Raw genomic sequence first — 11,165 nt, 5'->3', positions numbered from 1 at the left:
GCAACCTGCACCTTTGGCGATATATCCAGCAGTCTCAAGTAGTTCTACCATTTCCGATACCACAACAACATTGCTATTTTACAAATCAGACCAATGCACATCTTTTCATATTTTGAAGAAAGGTTCTTGTTCTTTAGTTTTGAAGATGTAGATATCACCATCAGTCAAAGATAGTTGCACCGTTTGCATGAAGCATTCAAAACCTAGTACCCTAAATCTTGAAACAATGTATTCAGCTCTTGCAATTAAATACAAATTAACAGAGTGTTATGGGCTTACTGCATGTGTCATTCCCTTCATTTCAGTGAAAACTATCCAGGGTTCTGTGAGTGCCTTGACTGGAGGCTACATTCTTAATGTGTGCCGCAGTGGTGACACAACCAGCGCTGCATTGGTGGAGTGGAGAATACAGATGCAGAAAGTCATCAGCAGTCAGCATGGTTTGAAAGAATTCAAAAGTTTATAATGAATTTTAGTTGAGGAGAAGTTCTTCCCACATAATCTTCCGCAAATTAGTTAAAGGCATTGGACACTATTGGTAATTGACAAAGACTAGTCTTCTCACTTGGTGTATCTCAAAATATGCATAAAATAACAAACCTGTGAAAATTTAAGCTCAATTGGTTGTCGAAGTTGCGAGATAATAACACAGAAAAAAAGCCCTTGTCAAACGAAGTTATGTGCTTTCAGATGATTGATTTCGAAACCTCAAACTCTAAATCTGAGGTCTCAAAATCAAATTCGATGAAAATTACTTCTTTCTCGAAAACTACATTAATTCAGAGGGAGCTGTTTCTCAAACGTTTTATACATCAACAGCTCCCCATTACTCGTTACCAAAAAAGGCATATATGCCAATAATTATTTCAAGTAATTAATTACCAATAGTGTCCACTGCCTTTTAACAGCTTGTCACCTTTGAAAAACTACATGGCCAGGAACTAAAAATAGTTATGAAGTATTGGTCCCATCCCAATCAACTTCCAAACCAACAAACATCAACATCTTAAAGAACTTGCCTTCAGAGTATACTATTTTGTGTTCCTGCAATATGAAGTAAAACCCTTGTTCCTGATGAAACAATCTTTATTTTCTGATCTTGCAATTTGTTGTCAAGATATAGTATGTCAGTGCCTCACTTCATGTCAAAAAATAGTTAACTGACTGCTGTTTCGGCCCTAGCAGAGTGTTTCTGGAATTTGAGAAAGGCTCAGCTTAAGGGTTGAAACATTAGGCCATTAACTACGTTTTGCATTTGTACCATAGGTTTTTGGGTGGTAAGCAGTTTGCAACACTTACTTCTTGGAACTTCCAAGTTGAAACAGAATTGTAAAAAAAGAAATGAAACTTTTAAATATTGATTATTCTGAATGGCCCCTGAGTTTGCAGTTAAGCACTATTTTAACTTTTTACGAGAAGTTCTTCCTGTAGGATCAACATATAATAAAAGTAGTTTTACCATTTCTGAATTGACAAGAACATTTGTGAAAACATGATGTATTAGTTCCCATCTCAACCAACAAACATTCACATCTCAAGGAACTTGTCTTAGGAGAACTGTTTTCTGCAACCCAAAGCAATTCCCATATTCCTTGTAATTTGTTGCAAGGATGTCTAGTAACAAAGTCTGTTTTTAACTTTATGTAGTCTTTGTCCTTTCAGTGAGAACCATCCAGGGTGCAGCGAGTGCCTTGACTGAAGGCTACTTTCTAGTGTGCAGTGGTGACTACAACAGAGTTGTTTGGAGCTACTTTGGTAGATATTGAGGATGCAGGTGTAGAAGTCAACAACAGACCTCATGGTAAAAGGCAATTCAGAGTAAACATTGTTTAAAGGAAAGGTACATGTTTGGTAGTTACTCAAAACAAATATGAACTTAAAAACTGACTTGGTAATGAGCATTGTAGAGCTGTTGATAAAACAGGGTGAGAAACGACCCCCTTTGAAGTAGCAGAGATTTTGAGAAAAACAGTAGTTTCCCACTAAAATAATAAAAGATTTCTATAGCCAGAAAGCTTTTATTCATATATCTGAAAGCACACAAATTCGTCCAACAAGGGTGGGTTTTTTTTTCTCATCATTTTCTCGCAACTTCAAGACCAATACTGAGCTCAAATTTTCACAGGCCTGTTTTTTAATGCTTATGTTGAGATACACTAAGTGAGAAGACTGGTCTTTGACAAATACCAAACGTGTTCAGTGCCTTTAAGAATTTCAATTTGTTATTTTTTGTTTTGAAAACACCCACCCACTCAAGATTAAAAATAACTTAATCTCAACTGAGCAAACTGTCCCTTTGAAGATCTAGATGTAATCAGTTAGTTCCATCTTAACCAACTTACCAACCAAACTTGAGGAGTACTTGTCTATTGAAACAAGGTTGACTTACTTCAGTAAAGGCAAAGCATTCCTTTTGTTTTTGGAATCATACGATTGTTTTAAATCCTATAAAAATGAAGGTGTTTTCGATGAAACGAACATCTGAAAATTTCAATTAAAAATGTAGTTGCGTTTTTTTAGATAACGCTGAAATCCAAAGCAATTATTTTTTTGCAGTAATAATAATACCCAGTGGGAATACACAATCTGAGAAACATTATACATTAAGGAGCAACATCTACTCCATCAGATCTTTAAGTGCTACCCCTCAACATTGTAAAAAAGATAATTTTTTTTACAACCTTTTGATTCCATATTGCTCCCATCTAAACCCCACAATACCAACTTCCCAACCAACAAACTTGCACGTCTCAAGAAACTTGTCCGAGGAGTTCTGTTTTCTGCAATCAAAAAGAATTCCCCCACTCCTTGCAATTTGTTGCAATGATTCAGTTACAGAGTCTGTTCCTCACTTGATGCCATCTTTTCCCTTTCAGTGTAAACCATCTGGAATGCAGTGAGTGCCTTGACTGAAGGCTACATTCTAGTGTGCAGTGGTGACTACAACTGGAGCTGTTTGGAGCTGCAACAAATGGTAGATCTGGAGGGTGAAGGTATATTTGTTTTGAAAACACCAACCAACCCAAGGTTAAAAACAAATTCAGCAGACTGCTCAAATTTACCTGGTACATTAAAGGACAGAGTATTGCCTCAAAAAAATCAGATATTTTAGATCATTGTTCTCCAAGTTATGGAATTTTCAATGGGTTTTCTAGGCTTTCAAACATGAAACTTCCAAGTTGAAATAGAAGAGGAATTTGTTGTCATGTTCCTCTCGGTTGTCTATAGACCAATCCTGTCGGGCAAGTGCTGGGCGCCGCGCGCCACTGCTGCGGTGTCTTTGCGCCTAATGTTGTGCACAAAGACATGATAAAATCTTTTTCCTTTTCCTTTTTATGGGAATTGAATGTCTTCCTCGACAATCTATACAAATTTCCCTGACATGGCTATATGATATAATGTAGACTACAAATCTTGTAGCCAGGAACTTAAAATAGTTATGAAGTATTAGTTCCCATCCCAACCCACTTCCAAACCAACAAACATCAACATCTTAAAGCACTTGCCTTCAGAGTATACTATTTTGTGTTCCTGCAATATGAAATAAAACCCTTGTTCCTGATGAAACAATCGTTATTTTCTGACCTTGCAATTTGTTGCCAAGATATAGTATGTCAGTGCCTCACTTCATGTCAAAAAATAGTTAATTGACTGCTGTTTCGGCCCTAGCAGAGTGTTTCTGGAATTTGAGAAAGGCTCAGCTTAAGGGTTGAAACATTAGGCCATTAACTACGTTTTGCATTTGTACCATAGGTTTTTGGGTGGTAAGCAGTTTTGAAACACCTAATACTTGGAACTTCTAAGTTGAAACAGAGTTGTAAAAAAAGGAAAGAAACTTTTAAATATTGATTATTCTGAATGGCCCCTAAGTTTGCAGTTAAGCATTATTTAAACTTTTTACGAGAAGTTCTTCCTATCGGATACGACATATATAATAAAAGTAGTTCTACCATTTCTGAATTGACAAGAACATTTGTGAAAACATGACATATTAATTCCCATCTAAACCAACAAACATTCACATCTCAAGGAACTTGTCTTAGGAGAACTGTTTTCTGCAACCCAAAGCAATTCCCATATTCCTTGTAATTTGTTGCAAGGATGTTTAGTAACAAAGTCTGTTTTTAACTTTATGTAGTCTTTGTCCTTTCAGTGAGAACCATCCAGGGTGCAGCGAGTGCCTTGACTGAAGGCTACCTTTTAGTGTGCAGTGGTGACTACAACAGAGTTGTTTGGAGCTACTTTGGTTGATCTTGAGGATGCAGGTGTAGAAGTCAACAACATACCTCATGGTAAAAGGCAATTCAGAGTAAACATTGTTTAAAGGAAAGGTACACGTTACGTAGTTACTCAAAACAAATATGAACTTAAAAACTGACTTGGTAATGAGCATTGGACAGCTGTTGATAAAACAGGGTGAGAAACGGCCCCCTCTGAAGTAGCAGAGATTTTGAGAAAAACAGTAGTTTCCCACTAAAATAATAAAAGATTTCTATAGCCAGAAGTCTTTTATTCATAATCTGAAAGCACACAAATTCGTCCAACAAGGGTGGGTTTTTTTCCCCATCATTTTCTCGCAACTTGATGACCAATATTGAGCTCAAAGTTTCACAGGCCTGTTTTTTAATGCTTATGTTGGGATACACTAAGTGAGAAGACTGGTCTTTGACGAGTACCAAACGTGTTCAGTGCCTTTAAGAATTTCAATTTGTTATTTTTTGTTTTGAAAACACCCACCCACTCGAGGTTAAAAATAACTTAATCTCAACTGAGCAAACTGTCCCTTTGAAGATCTAGATGTAATCAGTTAGTTCCATCTTAACCAACTTCCCAACCAACAAACAAACTTGCACATCTCAAGAAACTTGAGGAGTACTTGTTTATTGAAACAAGGTTGACTTACTTCAGTAAAGGCAAAGCATTCCTTTTGTTTTTGGAATCATACGATTGTTTTAAATGCTATAAAAAATGAAGGTGTTTTCGATGAAACGAACATGTGAAAATTTCAATTAAAAATGAAGTTGCATATTTTAGATAACGCTGAAATCCAGAGCAATCATTTTTTTGCAGTAATAATAATACCCAGTGGGAATACACAATCTGAGAAACATTATACATTAAAGAGCAACATCTACTCCATCAGATCTTTAAGTGCTACCCCTCAACATTGTGAAAAAGAGAATTTTTTTACAACCTTTTGATTTCATATTGCTCCCATCTAAACCCCACAATACCAACTTCCCAACCAACAAACTTGCACATCTCAAGAAACTTGTCTGAGGAGTTCTGTTTTCTGCAATCAAAAAGAATTCCCTCATTCCTTGCAATTTGTTGCAATGATTCAGTTACAGAGTCTGTTCCTCACTTGATGCCATCTTTCCCTCTCAGTTTAAAACATCTGGAATGCAGTGAGTGCCTTGACTGAAGGCTACATTCTAGTGTGCAGTGGTGACTACAACTGGAGCTGTTTGGAGCTGCATTAAGTGGTAGATCTGGAGGGTGAAGGTATTTTTGTTTTGAAAACACCAACCAACCCAAGGTTAAAAACAAATTCAACAGACTGCTAAAATTTACCTGGTACATTAAAGGAGAGAGTATTGCCTCAAAAGAATCAGTTATTTTAGATCAATGTTCTCCAAGTTATGGAATTTTCAATGGGTTTTCTAGGCTTTCAAACATGAAACTTCCAAGTTGAAACAGAAGAGGAATGTGTCATGTTCCTCTCGGTTGTCTATAGACCAATTCTGTCGGGCAAGTGCTGGGCGCCCCGCGCCACTGCTGCGTTGTCTTTGCGCCAAATGTTGTGCACAAAGACATGATAAAATCTTTTTCCTTTTCACTTTTTACGGGAATTGAATGTCTTCCTCGACAATCTATACAAATTTCCCTGACATGGCTACATGCCAAATCTTGTAGCCAGGAACCAAAAATAGTTATGTAGTATTAGTTCCCATCCCAACCCACTTTCAAACCAACAAACATCAACATCTTAAAGAACTTGCCTTCAGAGTATACTATTTTGTGTTCCTGCAATATGAAGTAAAACCCTTGTTCCTGATGAAACAATCGTTATTTTCTGACCTTGCAATTTGTTGCCAAGATATAGTATGTCAGTGCCTCACTTCATGTCAAAAAATAGTTAATTGACTGCTGTTTCGGCCCTAGCAGAGTGTTTCTGGAATTTGAGAAAGGCTCAGCTTAAGGGTTGAAACATTAGGACATTAACTACGTTTTGCATTTGTACCATAGGTTTTTGGGTGGTAAGCAGTTTGAAACACCTAATACTTGGAACTTCTAAGTTGAAACAGAGTTGTAAAAAAAGAAAAGAAACTTTTAAATATTGATTATTCTGAATGGCCCCTAAGTTTGCCGTTAAGCATTATTTAAACTTTTTACGAGAAGTTCTTCCTATCGGATAAGACATATAATCAAAGTAGTTCTACCATTTCTGAATTGACAAGAACATTTTGAAAACATGATGTATTAGTTCCCATCTCAACCAACAAACATTCACATCTCAAGGAACTTGTCTTAGGAGAACTGTGTTCTGCAACTCAAAGCAATTTCCATATTCCTTGTAATTTATTGCAAGGATGTCTAGTAACAAAGTCTGTTTTTAACTTTAAATAGTCTTTGTCCTTTCAGTGAGAACCATCCAGGGTGCAGCGAGTGCCTTGCCTGAAGGCTACTTTCTAGTGTGCAGTGGTGACTACAACAGAGTTGTTTGGAGCTACTTTATTAGATATTGAGGATGCAGGTGTAGAAGTCAACAACATACCTCATGGTAAAAGGCAATTCAGAGTAAACATTGTTTAAAGGAAAGGTACCAGCTGGTAGTTACTCAAAAAAAATATGAACTTAAAAACTGACTTGGTAACGAGCATTGGAGAGCTGTTGATAAAACAGGGTGAGAAACAGCCCCCTCTGAAGTAGCAGATATTTTGAGAAAAACAGTAGTTTCCCACTAAAATAATAAAAGATTTCTATAGCCAGAAGTCTTTTATTCATATATCTGAAAGCACACAAATTCGTCCAACAAGGTTTTTTTTCCCCCCATCATTTTCTCGCGACTTCGATGACCAATATTGAGCTCAAATTTTCACAGGCCTGTTTTTGAATGCTTATGTTGGGATACACTAAGTGAGAAGACTGGTCTTTGACGAGTACCAAACGTGTTCAGTGCCTTTAAGAATTTCAATTTGTTATTTTTTGTTTTGAAAACACCCACCCACTCGAGATTAAAAATAACTTAATCTCAACTTAGCAAACTGTCCCTTTGAAGATCTAGATGTAATCAGTTAGTTCCATCTTAACCAACTTCCCAACCAACAAACTTGCACATCTCAAGAAACTTGAGGAGTACTTGTCTATTGAAACAAGGTTGACTTACTTCAGTAAAGGCAAAGCATTCCCTTTGTTTTTGGAATCATACGATTGTTTTAAATGCTATAAAAAATGAAGGTGTTTTCGATGAAACGAACATCTGAAAATTTCAATTAAAAATGAAGTTGCATATTTTAGATAACGCTGAAATCCAGAGCAATCATTTTTTGGCAGTAATAATAATACCCAGTGGGAATACACAATCTGAGAAACATTATACATTAAAGAGCAACATCTACTCCATCAGATCTTTAAGTGCTACCCCTCAACATTGTGAAAAAGAGAATTTCTTTTCAACCTTTTGATTCCATATTGCTCCCATTTAACCCCACAATACCAACTTTCCAACCAACAAACTTGCACGTCTCAAGAAACTTGTCTGAGGAGTTCTGTTTTCTGCAATCAAAAAGAATTCCCCCATTCCTTGCAATTTGTTGCAATGATTCAGTTACAGAGTCTGTTCCTCACTTGATGCCATCTTTTCCCTTTCAGTGTAAACCATCTGGAATGCAGTGAGTGCCTTGACTGAAGGCTACATTCTAGTGTGCAGTGGTTACTACAACTGGAGCTGTTTGGAGCTGCAATAAATGGTAGATCTGGAGGGTGAAGGTATTTTTGTTTTGAAAACACCAACCAACCCAAGGTTAAAAACAAATTCAGCAGACTGCCAAAATTACCTGGTACATTAAAGGACAGAATATTGCCTCAAAAGAATCAGATATTTTAGATCAATGTTCTCCAAGTTATGGAATTTTCAATGGGTTTTCTAGGCTTTCAAACATGAAACTTCCAAGTTGAAACAGAAGAGGAATTTGGTGTCATGTTCCTCTCGGTTGTCTATAGACCAATCCTGTAGGGCAAGTGCTGGGCGCCGCGCGCCACTGCTGCGGTGTCTTTGCGCCTAATGTTGTGCACAAAGACATGATAAAATCTTTTTCCTTTTCCTTTTTATGGGAATTGAATGTCTTCCTCGACAATCTATACAAATTTCCCTGACATGGCTACATGTCACCAAGAAAGGTTTTATGCCAATAATTATTTTGAGTAATTACCAATAGTGTCCACTGCCTTTATAAGCAGCTCTATGAAATTGGGCCCAGGTCTTGCAATAAATGAAAGAGAAACAGTAACAGAGTCCGAGTCCCAATCTATGTAAAATTTATCTTTGTTCCTGAAAAGTGTAGGTTTAATATATGTCTTTTTAATACTTTGGAATTTGTGTGACCAGTTCTCACCTGGTGTATCCATGCATAAAATAACAAACCTGTGCACATTGTGGCTGAATTGGTCATCAAAGTTGCATGAACATAATTACAGTTGCAGTCAGTTTTGATGCTAACAATTTCTTTGAAATAATTTACCAATAGTGTCCAGTGCTTTTAAACAAATTGATGATATATTTTTCCCCTTCGGGTTTGGTTTTAAACATATCCGTTGGTATGCTCAAAATGTGTATTAATTAATGTCTGAAGATTTCTTTTAAAAAAATCAAAAAAATCAATGTTTTGTTGGTTCCTTTATTTATGTATATATTTCTGTCTTTACTTATTGGTTAATGTTTGTTTGTTTGTTAGTTTGTTTGCTTGTGGATTGACCTTACTTGGGTAATCATACCTGTATAATTGCATGAGTAGTTCTTGTCATCGAATTGCAGACAGTCATTAAAATGTTACATGAACTAAGACCATGGTCCAACTTCAAAGAGCTGCTTAATAAATAATTTACCAATAGTGTCCAGTGCTTTTAAACAAATTGATGATATGTTTTTCCCTTTCAGGTTTGGTTTTAAACATATCCGTTGGTATGCTCAAAATGTGTATTAATTAATGTCTGAAGATTTCTTTAAAAAAAATTAAAACAATCAATGTTTTGTTGGTTCCTTTATTTATGTATATATTTCTGTCTTTACTTATTGGTTAATGTTTGTTTGTTTGTTTGCTTGTGGATTGACCTTACTTGGGTAATCATATACCTGTATAATTGAGTAGTTCTTGTCATCGAATTGCAGACAGTCATTAAAATGTTACATGAACTAGGTACTTTTTCAAAATGTCCACAGATTTACAATAAACTTACAGGGTTTGAAGATAATGATAGTGGAAAGCTTCCCTTCGAATATTACTAACTAAGGTTGTGTAGTTTTTGAGAAATGAGTAAACAAGTCACAAAATCATTTTGGTCTCATGAGACCAAAATGATTTTAGCATGTAAAATCCCCTTAACCAGTTATGACAATATACCAAAACCATCATAACTGGTTAGTACGTTTTTACATGCTAAAACCATGGAGGAAGATGCTAAAACTGAGACGAAAATTATTACTTTTACTCATTTCTCAAAAACTACAGCACCTCGGTGATCTACTAGCCCTTGAGTCTTGTGTCCCTAAACAGCTCACGTGGGAAGCTAAACTGGGATGGTGCGTTGGTGGCGTCATTGGTCGACGGTGCAAGTGGCGAAGAGAAAAAATATTGGTGATGGGGAACAGATGGGGCATCGTTGAAGAAATAGTGGGGCACATAGACATCAACTTAGGTGGAGGTTGGGGTGGGGGCACTTGAGGTGAAGGCTACAAAAGTAACAAAGAAGAAATCCCTTCCCAATTCTGGGATATTATTATTTTTATTATTTATTGGACGGGCGGAGGTCAAGAATCAGGGCCCAATTTCACAGAGATGCTTAAGCAGACAATATCTTTGCTTAGAAGAAGTGAGCAGAAAATACTACTTGACAACTTAATTTCTCTGCTAAGCCAAAATGAGTAGGGCACCACTGTCGCAACAGTGTAAATTTTATGGAATGTTGTATGGTAACCTGTATTTGCCAAGCAAGATTATGAGCTTGCGCAGACTTTATGAATATTTGGGCCGCGGTAAGAGACTTATGTGCGCGTGCTGTGAGAGTAGACCACTCATCTGATATACCGCCCTCTGGCGGCAAGTTATAATCAATGCCACTCGTGTACTGAACATGCCTAATTATAAGGAGTTCATAAACAAGTCAAGTAGTCAATGTTTGAGATATAGAGCGGCAGCCCAGAGCACTTTGGTTGAAAGAACGAGGTACCAATATTTGAGTACAGGAACATTTAGTGGATAACCTGACATAGTCAGATATGGATGTCTGCCGGGGACCCCCCGCTGTGTGTAGCACGTGGACCCCCAACAAAGAGGCAAAATAATGGGCTGAATCAAACATTCTAGGTACCACATGAAATCAAGTGGAAATGGTCATTAACATCATGCTTAGTAAAAATATCAACCGCCAGACAAATTTTCTGCTGCATTAGGCCTGACAGACACCCCCTCCCCCAAATATTTAGACGGTGTACAAACCTATGGGTTGAAATTAACCAGTTGTCAAATTACCTCAGACTTACATGAAACTTTGTCTAACTGTTCCACTATGGCTAAAATGAACACAAACCAAAAATTAAATCCATACTCTATATCGTTTCCGAGATACAGCCTCTTAAAATATGCTAAAATCTCCCCCTTTTGGCGCTCCGCCCCCGAACGACCGCGCGTCGTGGTGGTATTCTTTTCAAACGTTAAAGGAACACGTTGCCTTGGATCGGTCGAGTTGGTCTTTGAAAAGCGTTTGTAACCGTTTTTTATAAAATGCATATGGGTAGGAAGATGTTGCAAAAGTAGAATACAATGATCCACACAAACATGCCTCGAAATTGCGTGGTTTTCCTTTTACCTCGTCGACTAACACGTTGGCCATTTATGGGGGTCAACATTTTGACTCCCATAAATGGCCGACCGTGTTAGTTCGCA

The 11,165-nt window shown here is 37.1% G+C and overlaps 1 long non-coding RNA gene across 1 annotated transcript; it reads left to right on the top strand.

The window, feature by feature from the left end:
• Positions 1-1,667: 1,667 nt before the first annotated feature.
• Positions 1,668-9,384, top strand: LOC139954471 (uncharacterized). Its single transcript, XR_011788117.1, has 6 exons — positions 1,668-1,801; positions 2,877-2,993; positions 4,154-4,292; positions 5,389-5,505; positions 6,646-6,784; positions 7,876-9,384. It is a non-coding gene; the product is annotated as an uncharacterized lncRNA (long non-coding RNA).
• The last annotated feature ends 1,781 nt before the right edge of the window (positions 9,385-11,165 follow it).

The sequence above is a fragment of the Asterias amurensis genome, chromosome 2 (assembly GCF_032118995.1).
Source record: "Asterias amurensis chromosome 2, ASM3211899v1".
Classification (NCBI taxonomy): domain Eukaryota; kingdom Metazoa; phylum Echinodermata; class Asteroidea; order Forcipulatida; family Asteriidae; genus Asterias; species Asterias amurensis.
This window is presented reverse-complemented; position numbering and strand designations above follow the sequence as displayed.